A 19,456-nucleotide genomic window follows, 5' to 3' on the forward strand; every position below is an offset into this window, starting at 1 on the left:
CACACACCATCTCTCTGTGTTGTTCTCCAGTCTCTTGTTTACATAACTGGCATAAATGCCACCAGCAGGCACAAAATGGCAGAGATGGCACGGCCAGTGGATCGAAAGGTTCTCTTGCTAACAGCATTATAAAGTTATGAGTTACTGACTTCTGCATTAGACATGTTCCTCTGAAAGGTGATGCTGTTTTGATGTGTTTTCATCCTTTACAAATATACAAGACAACGGGTGAGAAGGGGAGGGGAATTGGGTGCCAGGTTGCAGCTGGCGGGGAAGTAGAGGTAGGTGTGGCCTAAAGCCGGGCGTACACTGTACGAGTTTTTCCCCTTTTCCCCCTTTTCGGGCCGATTCTTCAGTCGTGCGAGCATTTTTTGAATCGGGCCGAATTTCAGCTTGATCGTAGAGGGGGGGATGAGGGGGGACTGGCTTCTCACGACTACCTCCCGATCAGGAATCGGACGATCGTGAAAATCAAACATGTTTGAAATTCAGTCGGCTGTCGTGAGGTTTTCGTGAGCGCATCCTGCTGTTCAAGCAGAGCTACGAGGGGGCACCCTCCCTCCTCTCCGTCCCCGCCAGCGGAGGGAGGGAAGCGGGCATCCCTGAAGCAACCTCCGGCCGGTGTTGGGGAGGGCGAGCCGTCCGGTCCGCGCAACGCGCTGGCCGCCTGTTTCGGCACTCCTCCGCGGTCCGCGCAACGCGCTGGCCGCCTGTTTCGGCACTCCTCCGCTTGCTGGGGGGGTGCGGGCCAGGCGACCTGCCATGCCGCCCGGTGCCTCCTGCGGGCCTCGCCAGAGCTGGGCTCGAACCCCTGCTCTGGGTCCCTGTCACCTACCGTCGCTCGCCTGCCTCTGCCACCACAGCGAGCGGTCCCAGAGGGGACATGACGTACAGTGTGAGCAGTCCGATCTCGTCCGAGCGTCGCGCCGCACAGATCGTGAGCGGTGAACTTTTTAAACCCCGCGGTTCCGTTGCACAGTTTGAGATGTATATGAGTACCACGACTGAAAAACTCGTACAGTGTACGCCCGGCTTAATACATATCTTGTTTAGGTCTACAGACAGTGCTCAAGCTCCACCTAGTGGTGAAAAATCGTTGATTTCTCCTTTACAAATAAAAATCGGAAAAAATATGCACATGTTTTCGACCTTCTGTTTAGATACTTCACAGAACCAACCTTGGCTGCAGTTACAGCTGTAAGCAAGTGATTTAGAGCACAACCCACCAGCTTTTGACTCCAGTCAAAAACCCAATTTTTTTGCTAGTTCTTCTAAGCTGACCATACTTAGGCAGATTAGGTGAAGAACATCAACTCTTTGAACATCAATTTTTTAGTCTTGCCAGAGATTCTCCATTTAATTTTTTTCTTGGCTTTCACTAGGCCCTTCTAACATATTCTGATCTAAACCGTTCTACTGTAGCTCCAGCTGTATATGTGGGCTTGTTGTCTTGCTGAAAGGTGAACCTCTGCCTCAGGGCCATGTTTTCTGCTGCCTCTGAAAAGTTTCCCCCAGAATATTTGTCTCCATCTATTTTCCCAACAACACTGGTCAGTTACCCTGCTGAGAAACATCTCCATAGCATGATGCTGTCACGACCATGTTTTACTGCAGGGATGGTGGAGTTAAGGGTGATGCACATTGTTAATTTCCCACCAAACATGTTGTTTGCATGTTGGCCAAAAAGTTCAACGCTGATGTCATCTGACCAGAGGAGCTTCTTCCACATCTTTGTTGTGTCGCCTACATAAACAGTGGGGTCTCTCTGGCTCCTTCAGAGTTCCAGTGCACTTCCTGTCTGCTTCTCTGATTAAAACTCCATCTGCCTGCCTGGACTCATGGTTTGCATTTAAGGCTGACATTATTCCAAGAGGTTCAAAGTTCAGGATGTTCTGACACAATTTCAAACCTAACCTGTCTGGGGTGTGTTCCTGGTCTTCATGATTCAGTTTGTTCACCATTTTCTAAACCGTGATGAGGTGAGGAGAGTGCAGGGGGTACTCAAACGTAAAATCAGGGAGGCTAAAGACAAGTACAGGAGAAAGCTGGAGAATAAACTCCAGACTAAGGAGGGAGACTAGTGGTGGTGTGAGGTTGGAAGGCCGTGTTGACCGGGCCAATGAAGTGAACCTATTTTTCAATAGGTTTGATACTGCGGCCCATCCCCCACAACTCTCTGCTGCTGGCTTCCCAACAACGACCACTCTACCTTCCCCCACTCCTCCTCCTTACAGACCCCCTGTCTGCTCCTCACCTCCTCAATCCACATCCACCTACTCCACCCCTCACCACCGCTTTACATCATGTCCTCCACAACCTGAGGACCTCACCCCTCCCCCAACTGTTGCCTCTGCAGTGTCCTTTCCACCTGACCTGGTGAAAAGACAGCTGACCAGACTTTACTCCGGCAAAGCTGCTGGCCCCGATGGTGTATTCCCAGGGTGCTGAAAGCTTGTGCTCCAGAGTCCCTGTGCTGTAAAAGACGTCCTGCCTCGTTCCTGTCCCAAAGACGCTGCGCCCTAGCGGCCCACAGGACTACAGACCAGTGGCACTGACGTCCCATATCATGAAGACCTTCAAAAGGCTAGTCCTGTAGCAGCTAAGTCCCATGGTTAGGCCCTTCACTGATCCACTACAGGTCACCTACCAGCCCTGCCTGGGAGTTGAGGACAGCATCATCTTCCTGCTAAACAGAGTCTATACTCATCTGGACAAGCCGGCGAGCACTGTCAGAATGTTCTTTGATTTCTCCAGTGCTTTCAACACAATCCGTCCGGCACTACTGGGTGAGAAGATGACTGCGATGCAGGTGGAGGCCCCCATTGTGTCCTGGATTGTTGATTACCTGATGGGTAGACCACAGTATGTACTCCTGCAGAACTGTGTGTCTGACAGTGTGGTCAGCAACACTGGGGCCCCTCAGGGGACTGTCCTCTCCCCCTTCCTCTTCACCCTTTTCACCTCAGACTTCAACTATTGCACTGAGTCCTGCCACCTTCAGACGTTTACTGATGTCTCAGCAATAGTTGGCTGCATTGAAAAGGGTGATGAGAGTGAATATAGGACTGTGGTGGGCAACTTTGTCACTTGGAGTGAGCTGAACCATCTGCAGCTCAACGCGACAAAGACTAAGGAGCTAATAGTGGATCTGAAGAAGGCAAGAACACCTGTGACCCATGTTTACATCCAGGGGGTCCCTGACACTGTGGAGGCGTATTAGTACCTGGGAGTGTACTTTAACAATAAGTTGGACTGGACCAGAAACACCGAGGTGGTTTACAAAAAGGGGCCAAAGCCGACTCTTTTTCCTAAAGAAACTGAGGTCTTTTAACATTTGGCGGACGATGTTGAGGATGTTTTATGAGTTTGTTGTGGCCAGCGCAATCTTCTTTGCTGTCACATGCTGGGGCAGTGGGCTGAGGGTTGCTGACAACAACAGACTAAACAAACTGATCAGGGGGGCCGGTGATGTTGTGGGGGAGGAGCTGGACACTCTGATGACCGTGGCAGAGAGGAGATACTGTCCAGGCTTCAGTCAATCTTAGACAATGTTTCACACCCTCTACATGACACACTGGCCCAGCAGAGGAGCTCCTTCAGCAGAAGACTCCTCTTACCCAGATACACCAGAGAGCGCCACAGGAAATCATTCCTGCCTGTGGTCATCAATCTTTACAACGCCTCCCTCTGAGAGTCAAACAACCCCCTCTGTAATTGTGATGCAGAATTATAGAATTATTGACAATTATTGACATTTATCCATTCTTTTTGCTCTCTTTTGCACATTGCCATTATCACTTTATTTTAGACCTGTAAATATTTATAAATATATATATATTTATAGTTACATGTGTATATATATTTATAATTCTTTTGTGGAGAATGTTGTGTATATATATTAGGGCTGGGCAACGATTAAAATATTTAATCGCGATTAATCGCATAATTTGCCTGATTTATCATGATTAATCGCATTGTATTTACAAACTCCAAGAATGAATTCAAAAGTAGTGTAAAGAGCACTTTTATTTTAATGTTCTGCTGCTATATGAACAAAAGCGTTGTAACATTTAACTAACCCTAAACAAAAAATAGCAATAATAATAAATTAAGGCTTATTGCCACAGACAGGGAATTCTCTTTATGAGGAAAAAATCTACCAAAAACACGCAATTTCTGAGGTAACCGCAGGGAGCAGCATTACCATTTTATGTTCAATACCAAAGTTTAACTTGGCAGTGGTTACAACTAACTTGTTTCTGTCATATTTTTTGCTGGAAGAACTTTAAACTGAAATGCTTGCTAACTCGATATGCTTGCGTTGCTTGCATGGTTATTTGACGTTAACACGCGGTTTTTTGTTGTTGCTTTCTCGCGTGCATATAGTGAATGTCAGGGAAAAACAGGCAAAAACACATGGATACTTTGAAGCGAGAAGCGACTTCACCGACGGCGTCGATGCAGACCCCGCTCCGCTCCGCACAAAACTTGTTCCGGCCGCCAAGTCACCGCCTCGCCAAAGCAAATTCCTGCGGGAAACACCGCCTTCCCCATGTCAGCTTTGTTTTTTTCCGGCCAGCACCTTTCTTCCTCTGAATCCGAGGCTTGGCTGACAGCGAGGTTTTTGGCGCATTATCGCCACCTACTGTTCTGATTCAAACCCCTACACCGCAGCAACAGACCGTCACAAAATAAAAGCATGTGAGCAACATGCGTTAATGTGCGTTAAAGAAAATATCGCCGTTAATAGTCTAATGAGTTAACGCGAAATTAACGCTTTAACTTGCCTAGCCGTTAATCGCGCGTCAAAACAAACACGCTCACTGTTGCACAGGCTGTTCATTTCATGCGACTTTGGGCTTCTTTTATTCTAAAGGCGCTTCTAAATTTCATTAGTCACGGGTTGCGTTTTTTTGGGCACGTTTCTGAAAATGAAATCGCTTATTTGGGCTCTAAAATAAGTGACGAAACAGCGGTTATTAAGAGACCTGCCTTCACTAGACACTTTGTATCCAGCTGAAATATCCCTCCGCCACAGGAGCCGACGGTAGTAAAGGCAGACAGAGCAACTCTGCACGTATTTTCTGCAATTTACGGTGCAATAACCGGTGATGACTGCTGAAAGTAGATTACTTGGTGCAGATCACCATTTTGAGCAGAAATAGGTTCTGAAGATGAGTTTTCAACATGCTGATAACATTGCAGAAACCCAACCCATAAACCGTACTTTAATGCTTATTAATTTGTTTTCTCTGTATTTGACAAACTAAGGCTGAATTACGTTGCCAAACGAAGGACCTGGAGTTACTAAACAGTTGCTAAACAGTCTCTTTCAGGGTATTAAGCTCCTGCCCAGTTGCAAGCAAAGTGTAAGATTGGAATGACCTGGAGATTTAAAACCTTAAATGTATGAATGTGGATATAAAACAGCAAGCAAAAATATTCAAAGAAGTTATTGTTGGTGTGAAAGCTCAGAATTGGATGTGTGTGTGAGAGAGAGTAAAAAAACGAACAATAAAACTTATGACTATTGAAATGTAAAATTTTTATTAATGCCTAATACCATGTCTATCTTTGTTTAAGAGGCAAAAAAATATATCGGCATGGTATTTATTAACAAATTTATTTACACATTGTGTAAACATCAGGGCGTCATGATTAGTCATTTAGCCATTATAGTCCAGAGTTTAACATTTGGCACCACCAGGATGTTTTCATTCCAATTCTCAAAAGTGCTTGAAAAATAACAAAATAATTTTTTTTTTGTATAAGCATGTATTTTATTAGTGTAATTTATTGCAAAATTGCATATCAAAATGCCCAAACAGGCTATTACACTTTCAGAAATAAACGGATAAAACATACAATTAATTTGCAATTAATCTCGAGTTACCTATCGACATTATATGATTAAGCGAAGAAATGATCCCCCCCTCTGTTTTTTTGCAAATCGCACTCATATATATATATATATATATATATATATATATATATATATATATATAGTTAATTAGCAGGACTCTAAAGAACCTGACTGCATACTGAGGAGCTAATTGTGCTATTTGATTCAGGTGTGTGGGGCCAGGGAAACCTTTAAAAGTTTCAGGACACCGGCTCTCGAGGACCGGAGTTGGCCACCCCTGTTATAGAGGATCGAACCAGGAGGAAATGTTACAGAAGTGGTGCCGCTTACCATTTGGATGGGGAGACCTGTCCGGGGGGGATGAGTGAAAACGAAACTCTGTGACCGTAACTCTCTGATGGAAGGTGGTGGCTGAATGACAGGAGGACTGGCAGATGTAATGCTGGCGGGGGGCCCGAACAGCACCAATGCAGCGGCAGGCAGGAGGAGCAGCTGGAAGAACCGGAGTGTGACTAACGAACCAGGTCAATCCAGGAAGGGGGTTCTCATGCCCGGCTTGGTACTACCAAGGGAGTATGAGTGGAGATGCCATAGCAAAATCTGAGCGGCGGGGATTTGGATGACTGGTCCTCAGAGCACGGAGCCAACACAGGTGAGTAAATCCAAAACACGACAAAACTGGAGGAGACAGGATTAGTCCAAAAACTGGGTTTCCAAAAACTCACAGGTACGAAGCTCAGGAGATAGCTCTAGGGCCTAAGCATTCCACGACGGGGTAACACTCCAGCGTCTTCCAGCTGTCTGTTCACTCCTTTTAAGCCAGAGACAAGGGTTCCTTGATGAGCCGCAGGTGCGTACCACGCCCACCCGTTCAACTGCAGCCACCTGTGAAGTAGAGTTAGAGAGCATGGAAACAGAGAACCCTAACAATTTTATTTTGGCTTTTGTTTCTTTTGTGTGTACATAGTTCCTTAGCTTCGTTTTATATTCATTTTGATTAGTAGTTTTAGTTAAGTTTCACTAGCCTAGTAGAGAGGATTTGTTGATTGAAATATAGTGGTAATTCAGACAAAAAGATTTCCATAGTGGTGTTTATTTTGTTTCTGTTAAATTCTTGAACCTGAAGAGAAGATGTCACTCATTTATTCTATGTGTGTAGGGTTTGCTGTTCAGAGAACCCCAGTGCTCGAAACATTCCTTTATATTATTGTCCTAATATCATCCCTTGGGTTGATATTCCCCCGGACAATACCTAACAGAGAGTTATTTAAAGATTAAATAACTTTAAACAGTGTGTAATAGCACAACATTTTGGCGTCCCTGCGTGGGAGTTTGTGAACACAGTTTGCATATGAGAATTTCACCTGTGATACTTTTGGACTTTAAAAAAAAATAACTGTAATTTCTCAGCTAGTGATAATAAACTGTACGACAAAAATCTTAAATTCAAATGCTTGAATCAGTCAAGCGATTTGATGTAGCCAACATTCTGATGATTGATTTAACTATAAAGTTAAACGTACTGACTGAACAAAATTTTGTTGCACATCTGAGTCCAGACGCTGTGAATTATTCTCATGTTTGCATAAACCACAATTCTTAAATGAAAAGTCCACAGTTATGCATTTTCAAAATTAAGTTCCTGCTCAACTATCTAACCTAAGATCCACTGCCTATTTCTCTAAGAGCTTATCTTGTTTTGTGTAGAACAAATTTGTTTCCAGATTTAAGTCCTAGTTTTTCTGAGATGCCCCCTGCTGGTGTAGAAAGGGGGGTGCTCATAAAGCTAAAAGTGCTAATTTCCCTTATAGGAAAAGGGGAGAAGCATACCCTTAAATCACTTGTAATTCCTTAAAAGGTTAAGCTTTGCACAAAAGTTAGTAATTCCTAAAGAGAGGTTAAGCAGGTGCTACAGAGCTCGTAATTCCTAAAGGTTTAGCATTCCTAACACTGAATAGTGTCATCACAAGCCACATGATGAACTGTCAACTTGCGCACCTTTTTCTACACACACATATACGTATTTACAAATGTATATTTAAACATAAATGCATAGTTAGGCATGCACAGACTGGATCCTTTGTTATTTTATAAGTTTTATCATGACTTGTTTGTTGTTTTGTGTTAGAAAGATGTAGCCAGAACTTCTCACATCTGAAGCTGCACCTGTGGTGGACCAAGCAGACAGAGAGCCAGAAGGTTGTCGTTGCTGACCTCATCAGCTTATCTTTAGATGAATGAAGTAATTTAAATTGTTTCAACCTTGCTGCATGTGATGAAAAGATTAAGGAACTAAATAATTTATTAAGGAAACTGACTAAAAGGACTCTGATTCAAGAAGTTGTGGGACAGCTTACATTGCTATATCAGAGTAAGTCAAAACTAGAAGATGAAAAATGTTCTCAGTTGCAGGATGAGCATCAGATGGTTTTAGAACAAGGGAGTGCTGCCAAACTGGAGCTCTCAAAGGCTGAAGTGAGGATGGAGGAAACTGAAGCTGACACCGAGGAGGTCAAAACTCCTGATTTCAGTGAGCCTGTGTCTCACCAACGAAGGGAGTCCCCCATCCTTCAGGTGAAATCCTTACACGATCAACCCCAGCAGGTTGACACTTTGCATGAGCTAGAATCACAGAACAGCTCTGCAGTTTCTTTTGCAGCACCTTAAACAGAGCCAGTCTTTCCAAAATTTAGAACACAGCCTCTAAATTCTGAGTTTACACAAAGTACTTCCACAGACTCCATTGGGGGGTGTTGGAAGTCAGCCCCAAAGAGTACCAGATAAATAACTCTACAGACACGGGTGGTTCAGATTGGAGGGATGAGCAGACATCACACCTGACTCATACCACCACCTGCCCTGACTCTGTGTTGCCCCCTAAGGGCCAGAAGAGTCCCTCAGTTGGCCCACACCAACCTAAACCCCCACCACATGTCAGAGTTAACACCTTGGAAAATTCTCATTTAGATCAGAGATGTTCTTCCTTACATCATCGAAGGTTAGTTCAAAGACCTCCATCTGTTCATGAACATAACCAACTTGATTTCCCAGGTGGTCCATGTCCACCTCATAATTACGGTATGCATATTTGCCAACTTGAGTCCCTTGCTTGGGACATTCAACATTTCAAGCCAGATAAACAGGATTAATTCATGATTATCTGAAGGAAGTCGAACGTTGTCTTTTTGACCTGCCATTTCTCTCATCTCGTGAGAAACTAAAGCTTATATGGATAACAACCGCTAACAGTGTTCGTGTTTTTGTTAAAGCTTTTCCTCCACAGATTCGTGACAGTTATTCAGCTCTTTGCCAAGCTTTAAGAGAGCAATATTCTGTGTAAAGGGATCAGGCTTCTATGACTCTCGATGCTTTTGCCGTTCTTCAAAAAGAAAATGAAACTCCCAGAGAATATTGTAGAGTTAAAAAATAAGTGAAGCTGGCCTGACTCGCTGCACCCTTAACATTTTCAACAAGTTGTCCAGATGATTCGTCCAAGAAATCCATGGAGACGTTATTGCATTTAAAAACATTTTAGTAAGTGGAAGAAAAAAGGGTGCCAAAGAAATGTTTAAAGAAAATGACACATATGCATCCTTAAACCAAAAAAGTAATGAAAATAATAATAAAATGTCCACAATAGCTAAATATACAAATACCCCAAATTAATATGAATACCAATAATATCTAATAATTTCAAGAAAAGTAAATTTAGCAAGAAAAACAGAACACAAAGCATTAACCGTAATGCATACCAAGAAAATCACAAAGTATTAATTCAAGCTCCTACAAATATTATTGCTTATGGAACATTTATTATCAGAGATATAATTCTCCAGGTCCTGAAGAGGACCCACTTTTTAAGTCTTTGTTTCTTCATAATCTACATGAAAGTGCACGATATCACGTGACGGTGCATTGCAGGAAAAATAAATTTTCCATTTATGAGAGCCACAGATATGCCCAGTTTCTTTAGAACTCTCACTGAATTTTAATAGGAAACAAAGCAAGCATAGAGTCTTAAACCTTCAAACAGTTAACCAGCCTAATAAAAAAGACACAAATTCAGTTCTCCAGTGATCCAGCAGACCAAAAGGGGTGAAGACAGGCTGCAACGAAAGACTAAGCAGCCAGATAAAAATGAACCTTTTTACAATGCAAAAGCAAGAAGTAACATTGAAAAAAGGTGGAGCCTTTCTCAAGAAATGATCACAAAAGAAAACTTTAAAAGTATCTGCAGAGATGTTCTCAGAGTTTGCAGCGTGTTTAAAAAAATTAAACAGTGAGCTGATCGAATCCGAAAGACACCGCAGAACTTACCATGCCCCAGTATAGGATAAGGTTGTAAGTCATTTCTAACACGCTTTGTTCTGTTTTAACCCTTTCTTACTGTTTTAGGATAATGAGACTACTCATACTGAAATCAAATTTCTTATTGTTGTGTAACATCACAACATACCAAACTTAAAAAATTATAACTACACAACTTGAACTGTAAACGCCAACAATACTTTGGTGATGTAAACACTTAACATAAAAACTTGTGTGTGAATGAAAAGAAGAAATACAAGTATTGCAAAAGTACAAGAGCTTAATACATCTTTAACATGTTCCAATCCTTTAACTGATATTTTGATATGTTCCATCATGTTTTGTAGCAAAAGCACATGGCATAAATTAGTAATATGTGAGCTTTTAAAGCAAGAAATGGTAAAAATATTAATGTAAAACTAATTTAGCTAATTCTTTAAAAGAAACTTAAATATCAAAGGACTTTCATAAATGCAAACTGAGGTAAATCTATTGCATTTTACTTCATTTCTGCCCTGTATCCACATTCATGGCAGTGAAAAACAATTTGTCCCATTGCAGATTTCCTTTGTTATTTTTTTTTATGTAAAATGCAGTGGCTGTTCTAGGTCAATGTATAACTGTGAATAAAACCTGCAGATAAGCCTGAGCTTTTTCTCACAGGTTTTGATTCTTAATCTTTCAATTCAGTGCTGCTGAGTCGGTCGCTGAGCTCGTCGAAGTAGTTATCGGTGAAGCGAAACATCTGGATGAGGGCGCTGAGCAGCAGGATGTCGCAGTTCAAGTCCAGCTCCAGCTCCCCGCTGTAGTTCTTCACTGGAACCACGCAGGACAGCGGCACGCCCACCTTGGTGCTGACGCCCTGCATCTGGATCACAGAATGGTTCAAACAGGGATTCAGAGCGGCGTCATCAAGTTTAATATCCAGACAGTGATTTCTTCATAATTAAAAGAATCCTCACTATGTCCTGGATGTATCCACTCTTGTAGATGTTTCTCAGATCCTCTTTCACCAGAGGACACGCTTCATCGACTTTAGTGAGCAGCACCAGCTGAGGAATCCCTACAAACAGAACAGGTGAGAATATTCAACACAATACAAACTGTAAGCAATCCAGGTATAAACCTTGTTCAAAATTGAGCTAGAATTCAAACAAGGTAAAAATGATTGAATCAGAAGTTCTACTGACCCAAAAGGTTGACCTTTCTACGGATGGCTTCCAGCTTCTCCTCTAGCTTTGTGGGCATAATGGAGACCTTGCAGGCATCAATAACATAAGCCACACAGTGGATCTTGTCTTTAACACCTGGAGACTTGCGATAGCCCTGAACTTCAGCATGCAGAGGAGCAGCGGGGTTGAACTGTGTCCATGTAAATCAGGAATATTTTGAATTTACTTCCATGTTACACACAAGTTATCCTCCACAAACCGTAAGCAGATATCACACCTGGTAAAAGTCTGGCACATGTCCTTTGAGGATGCTGCTGATGTCATCGACATCAAGCCCCGCCCCTTTGCTGTCCTCCAGTCCCATGGTGTCACACAGGGTGATTGGCAGAGGTTTGCCTCCTTGTCCATCTCGCACAGAGTAGGTTCGAAACTGAAAAAGGTAGAATAATAAACCCAGAAGAATACTATTGGAGGATAGTTTTACTGGGACACTGGAAACTACATAAATGAGCGGCAGAGGCAGACCTGAGTGGTGAGGCTGGTGGGGGAAGAGCCAGAGATGGCCTGGCTGGTGACATGGCCTCTGAATACAGAGTTGATGGAGTTGAAGAAGCTGGACTTTCCAGCTCCAACTTGTCCAACGAGTAAAACCCGAGCCTGGGACACAGAACTGTCAGGGGGCTTGTAGTTTTTGATGCTCTCCATCAGCTCCTTTCTTTTCCTGCAGAGAAACATCCCATTACTGAGATGCTGGTACCAATCATTCCTATTGAGCTCATTTAAGCACAGTGGAGCCTCTGATAGTAGATTTAAAGGAGCAGTAAGAGAAACTTTCTTATTTTAGATAGAAAGAAATACAAAATACTTTTGTGAAGAACTAAAGGTATCTTTTTATATGGACTATGGTATGATGTCATACACCATCTCTCCGCGTTATTCTCCAGTCTCTTGTTTACATAGCTGGGTCAGCCACTCGTATGTGCATGTGAACAGCTGCCAATAAATGCCACTACCAGGCATAAAATGGCAAGAGAGCACGCCCAGTGGATAGAAATATTATCTTGTTAACAGTATTATAAACTTCTAAGTTATTTACTTATTCATTGTTTATGTTCCTCTGAAAGGTGATGCTGTTTGTTGTGTGTTGATCCTTTACAAATATGCGCATACAAGGCAACGGGTGAGAAGGGGAGGGGAAATGGGTGCCTGGTTGCAGCTGGAGAGGAAGTAGAGATTTGTGGCCTAATACACATCTTGTTTAGGTCTATAGACAGTGCTCAACCTCCACCTAGTGGTGGAAAATCACTGATTTCTCCTTTAAAAATAAAAATCTGAAAATATGCACAACCTTGGCTGCAGTTACAGCTGTAAGCAAGTGACTTAGAGCAAATCCCCCCAGCTTTTGATTCTAGAGTGTGACATTTTTGCTGGTTCTTCAGAAAGCTGACCATACTTAGGCAGATTAGGTGAAGAACATCAACTCTTTGAACATCAATTTTCAAGTCTTGCCAGAGATTCTCCATTTGATTTGTTTCTTGGCTTTCACTAGGCGGTTCTAGCCTGTTCTGATTTAAACTGTTTTCTGCTGCCTCTGAAAAGTTGTCCTCCAGGATATTTGTCTCCATCCATCTTCCCCAACAACACTGGTCAGTTACTGTCCATCCATCCATCCATCCATCCATCCATCCATCCATCCATCCATCCATCCATCCATCCATCCATCCATCCATCCATCCATCCATCCATCCATCCATCCATCCATCCATCCATCCATCCATCCATCTTCTGCTGCTTAACCGGGGTCGGGTCGCGGTGGTAGCAGCTTCAGTAGGGAGGCCCAGACGTCCCTCTCCCCAGCCACTTGGGCCAGCTCCTCCGGGTGAACCCCAAGGCGTTCCCAGGCCAGCCTAGAAAGATAGTCCCTCCAGCGTTTCCTGGGTCTTCCCCTGGGCCTCCTCCTGGTGGGATGTGCCTGGAACACCTCACCAGGGAGGCGTCCAGGAGGCATCCTAACCAGATGCCCGAGCCACCTCAACTGGCTCCTCTCGACGTGGAGGAGCAGCGGCTCTACTCTGAGTCCTCTCTGGATGACTGAGCTCCTCACCCTATCTCTAAGGGAGAGCCCAGACACACTACAGAGAAAACTTATTTCGGCCGCTTGTATCCGGGATCTCGTTCTTTCGGTCACAACCCAAAGCTCATGACCATAGATGAGGGTAGGAACGTAGATCGACCGGTAAATCGAGAGCTTCGCCTTTTGGCTCAGCTCTCTCTTCACCACAACGGACCGGTACAGCGGTCAGTTACCTGGTCAGTTACCCTGCTGAGAAACATCTCCATAGCATGATGCTGCCACTACCATGTTTTACTGCCAGGATGGTGGAGTTAAGGGTGATGTACATTGTTAATGTCCCACCACACATGTTGTTTGTATGTTGGCCAAAAAGTTCAACGCTGATGTCATCTGACCAGAGGAGCTTCTTCTTTTTTTTTTTTTTCTTTTTTTTCCCAGTGTCCTGTCTAGCAATGTGGCAATAAAAATTTATATCTTAATGCCAAATAGAGCTCGACAGATTTTACTTTCACAAGTGGAGCAAACAGCTTTCGCCATAATGCTCCGCTTGATTTGTGCGTGTAAATAACTTTATTGTGATTCCTGCAGGGAGAATTTCAAATTATATGGACACTACAATGAGAAAGTAGGAGAGTAAAAGAAAAACAAGAAGAGGAAACAAAAGAGAAAGAAGAGGTGAAAGAAAGAAGAGATAAAAGGAAGAGAATGATAAAACGTCCTCTGTCTGCTCCATCACCTGGAAAGAGACACAAAAAGAACAGCACAACCAACAGACATAAAGCAACAGATACAATCGTGTAACACCTTGATACCATTGCTAAATCATATGTATTATTACTTAAGCTGACATGTGTAATGTGATACCTAAAAAAGAAAGTAAAAGAAAGTAAATAAATAAATTATAGCCTTTCTGTATATAAGTGAACATTTAATACCTGGGACCCAGCACCTGTAGGAGTTTGTGAGAGTGCACTAGTTTAGGTGAAAATTTATCCAGAAGGAAATAGCTTGATAGTGATTGTGGAGAACCGAAGACCCACCTTCCCCGAGCACAGAGGCAGGCGTCAGGGGACCCGTAACCTCGGACTCCCAAAGGGGCCCCCAAAGCAGTGCGCCCGAGAGGGGCCTTCACAGGAAATCTGCAACCCCCCCCTGAGGAAAGAGGAGAGACGACCCCGAGGAAATCCCCCAGCCACCGCAATGCTGACGCCCCCAAGAGCCGCGGGGACGAGCCCGTGGGCTCCGCCGGCAGCCGGCCGCGCTGAAGTGCTCCCCAGAGGAGCTTCTTCTACATCGGTTGTGTCTCCTACATAAACAGTGGGGTCTCTATGGCTCCTTCAGTTTTCCAGTGTGCCTGTCCTCCTGTCTGCTTCTCTGATTAAAACTCCATCTGCCTGCCTGGCCTCATGGTTTGTATTTTAAGCTGACATTATTCCAAAATTTTCAAAGCTCAGGATGTTCTGATACAATTTCAAACCTGACCTGTCTGGTGTGAGTTCCTGGCCTTCATGATTCAGTTTGTTCATTGTTTTCTAAATCATCCACACCTCTCTGCTCCTGGATCAGTGACTTCCTCACCAACAGGTCCCAGGAGGTGAGGCTAGGAAAACGCACATCTGCCCCACTCTTCCTCAACATAGGAATGCCACAGTGTTGTGTCCTCAGCCCTGCTCTCTTCACCCTTTTCACCCAGGACTGTCATGCTATCCACCCCACAAACATGGGGGTGAAGTTTGTGGATGACACCACTGTAGTGGTTTTCATCTCCAACAATGATGAGTCCAACTACAGGGATGAGGTCAGCAATCTCACAGTGGTGCTCCAGGATCAACCTGATCCTGAACACTAGTGAGACCAAGGAGGTGATAATAGATTACAGGAGGTCCAGGAAGACTGGTGGAGCGCGTGGGAAGCATTAGGTTCCTGGTGAAGAAGGCCCAACTTGGGCTCGTCTTCCTCTGGAAACTGAAAAAGTGTGGACTATAAAACTGCTAAAAAACGTCTATAGAGCTACCATAGAGAGTGTTTTATGTATCAGCATAACTGTGTGGTATGGGAGCTGCACAATACAGGAGAGGAAGGACTTAGCATGGACTTAGCATTTATGCAGAACAAAGAAGGGGCAGACCCATCTCCACTTATCCCACCCACCCAGGCAATGCACTGTTTGCCCCTCTTCCATCAGGCAAAGACTTCTGAAGCCTCCAAGCCAGAACAAATAAACTTAGAAACAGCTTCTTCACCAGAGCTGTGAGGGTTATCGCTCGCTGATGGAAGACTGCAGTCCAATGCCTTAAAATCACCCCACTGCTACTAGCTTGTCATACATTACAATCATCTTAATGTTACTTGCATACTATTATCTCAGAATATCTAAATGCACATTTCTGTAAACAAAGTCTCAATTATCATTGTACAATAAGTACCTTACTACCATCATTATCTGTTATATGTGACTCTCCTGAATCATGCAAAAACACTGTAACCCTTGTTCATTCCCTGTTTTTGTCAGTTTGCCTTCATTATGTGTAATGTGAACTGGCGAGGCCAAAGAGAAGTTTTGCCACAGTGACAATAAAACACTCTTGACTCTTAATTAACCTCTGAGGTCTTGAGAGAGCAACTGCACTCATACTGAAATTAAATTATACATTCTTATTTTCTAATAATTTAACTGCCGAAGGTCATTGATTGCACTATAGATTATTAGTTATATGTTGACACATTGGGGACACATTGTGGATCAAGGAGTGTAAATACTTTTGCACTTACCCAGTTTCCCAAATGACATTCCTCCACGGCTTCTCAAATTCAGTAGATTCTGTTAAAGAGTAAGAATGTTAAATAATTACATTTTAACATCCACCAATTTGGTCTTGTAAAACATCCCTTGTCCAAAAGAATGTGTTGATATTATGTCCAAGTTTCAAATTTTGTTTATCAGTAAAATAAGCAGATGGATGAAGGTGTACTGTAGCCAGGTGAAAGTGTCAGCTAATAGAGCGATCACATGTATCAGAATTTCTCTTTTTTTTATTTCAGAAAGTAAAATGTTATTTTCTCCAGAAAGCTCACCTTCCACCAGGTAAACTTCACATTCAGTCAGATTAAGGTCATTGCCGTGCATCTGTGCAGGATTGAAGTTGTAATAATTTTGTGGATTGCTGTAAGTCACTGGTTGGCTTCCATGAACCAGAACTAGGTCTTCTCCAAAATGAGGACCAGATTTGGCCATCATTCTGATGGCATATGGAGAATTTGTAACTGGATATTTTTGGAGTATTCCACCAGTCAAACCAAAAAGAAAAGCCTGGTCATCATTCCCATATTGCCCAGACTGACTAAAAGGTTGCTTGGTGTGGCCTCCAAACACGTAACCAGAGGCATTTTAGCCCACAGACACAGTGGGTGACTGGTTGTCACATCGCTGGTGGAAGGCAGCACCAGTAAAGCCGTGGACCGTGGCTTTATAGAGCAGCTTCAGTTTGACACTTCCCAGCTGAGAGCAGATTGTTCTCTGCTGGTTCTTGGAGAGCAGTGAGTTCAGTGTAGACATCTGAGCTGCTGGTCTCAACTTTTAGGTAAAATTCAAGTTTGAGTCTGAAAAACACAAAACAGATTACATTAAGGGTCAAATTAAATCAGATAGCTGCGACACGTTGTAATGTCTCCTGACAATAAAACGGGTTTCAATCAAAACCACCTCCAGGCGGATTAAGCCTGAAATAAAACTCCAGACATGCCTGACTTATCGAGAATCAATTCAGACATTTAATTCTGTTAATGTAGATTATTATGGTTTACAGCTAAAGAAAACCCAAAACCCATCTTAGAATGTTGAATATAACAGATGAATCAAGGACTTTGATAGAGAAATGTTGTGTTTTGTGCTGCATAACCAGGGTGCGGCTCAGTTAATGATAATAAATGCGGCATAATGTCTCTCATTTTCTATCGTTCATGAACTTCGGTAAAGTTAGAAAGATATTCACAGATTCGGCTTTTCCAGATCAATAACTCATCGGCGGATGATTTATTCTACAAAACAGACACCTCTCTGCAACCACAGCAGGGCAGACAGTGAGCTACAACCGTAATTTCCTCAAAACGAGTCTCCCACCGCGCTGGGAGAATTACATTGGACCCAATGCAGAACTCGCGGCTCCGCAGATGCTTAGGGACCGTCTGCAAGTTGCTACACCAGAAGAATAATCATAGAGAAATATTCAAAAATGTCACCAAGGAGAGGTGGATTATTATCAAATTAATTTCACGTGTTTCTGATCTCATTTCTGTCATACCACATTTAGTTCATTGGAAAATAAGACTTTTTTTGAGGAATTTCCCAAAGCCTAAATGGCACCTCTATTTTATTATTAGTATAAAATGAGCAATGACTACACTATAGATCATTGTAGTGCCACCAAACTCATCATACACATAGATAACCTCATCTAGTTCATACTACGACTCTTACTTTGGGTAAATGTGCTAAACTCTATTTTTTGAGATTTTGTCATTGTTATTATAAGCATATAACAGCCAATAACTACACTAAAGATAATTGTAGTGCTACCAAACTTGTAGAACACATAGATAACCTCATCTAGTTCAAACTACAACTCTTACTTTAGGAAAATGTGCATAAGTGTATTTTTAGAGATGTTTTCATTTTTATTACAAGCATATAATCACCAATAATACACTGGAGACTGGAAGTAAAGTACACATGCAAACTGGGAATTTTAACTAAAAATTATTTATCTATAAAAATAAAGTTTTTCCTTTTCCAAGTCATACACAGCTTGCACGGTCAAAAACTGTAATTCTCCGTGTCTACATAATCTGTCCATAGTTTTTTTCTAATACAATACATGGCTCGACAGGAAGCAAGAATTTCAAAATAAAACTAAACTTTACAATGAAATGGCCTGAACAAATCTTCTTACTGAATATGATAAAAATAAAAAGCAAACCATCATACAAATAACCTATATATTTTCTATTTATGGCTCTAACACCACTTTTTCCTCTTTAAAAGCCACTGTTAAATGATGTGTTTGTCTGTTTATAACAGCCACCAAGAAAAATCTCTCTACAATTACACTGTCGCGCTGCGCTACAGGATCCTGTCTATTGCGCATTACGCAATTAATTCGAAAAGCTCTGAAATTATTTTTGCACCTTTCGCAACAGGTTGCTGTCGCAACAATGGAGAAGACATGGCTACTGCAGACTTCCCTATCTCCTCCGCTTTTAAAGCTGCGATCTAATCCTGTTTACAGGCGAGCAGGCTTGCGCACATATTGCTACCACAGCAAGTCCAAGATGACTTTCAAAGAACCAAACAATCTAAGATCATGCCAAATCGTCAACAATCAAATCCAGCTAACTGAGTTAGCGACGTACGAAAAACGGGCCCCTGGTGTTGTCACAAATCCGCATCAACTCAAACCCCCCTGCATCTCTCAACTTTGTATAATTTGTATAAATTCAGTAAACTGATGTGGGCTGTGTAGGTCACCTGAAAAACAAACATGTCAAAAAAGCAAAACAATGTTCTTTGAATAAACATTTTCATAACAATTAACTTTTTTGAATATTTGTTTCCTGTGCCATTACATTAAAGTACACATAATGTTTTAATGGATTAAAATATGATTTCTTTAAATGTGTGGATTTCTTGAGAAAATACCAATGTCTGGTCAATGCTTTCTGTGAATAACTGCTGTAAAAATATAGACAAAAAATATTTACACGTACAAAAACATAACCCCCCCCCCCCCCCAAAAAAAACACCTTCACATGAACATGCACATTTGCAAACTGTGAAAACGAGTATAAAATCAAATCACACAATCAAATGACATACCTCGAAAGCACAGGCGCCTCTCCCCTAATCCGGCCCTTTGTAGGCACTCCTTCTCAGCCCTTGTGAGCACAACTGCACAGTCTTTGCGAGCAAGGGCACAAAATGTGTGTGTGTATGTAAATCTGGGTGTATGAGAAGGTGCACCGGCAGAACTGGTTTGCTGGTTG

General features: G+C 42.6%; 1 pseudogene; it reads right to left on the reverse strand.

Annotated features, from left to right (window-relative positions):
- Positions 1–9,658: 9,658 nt before the first annotated feature.
- On the reverse strand, positions 9,659–19,402 carry LOC105922925 (annotated as a pseudogene).
- Between the last annotated feature and the right edge of the window lie 54 nt (positions 19,403–19,456).

Source organism: Fundulus heteroclitus, chromosome 9, assembly GCF_011125445.2.
Source record: "Fundulus heteroclitus isolate FHET01 chromosome 9, MU-UCD_Fhet_4.1, whole genome shotgun sequence".
Lineage (NCBI taxonomy): Eukaryota > Metazoa > Chordata > Actinopteri > Cyprinodontiformes > Fundulidae > Fundulus > Fundulus heteroclitus.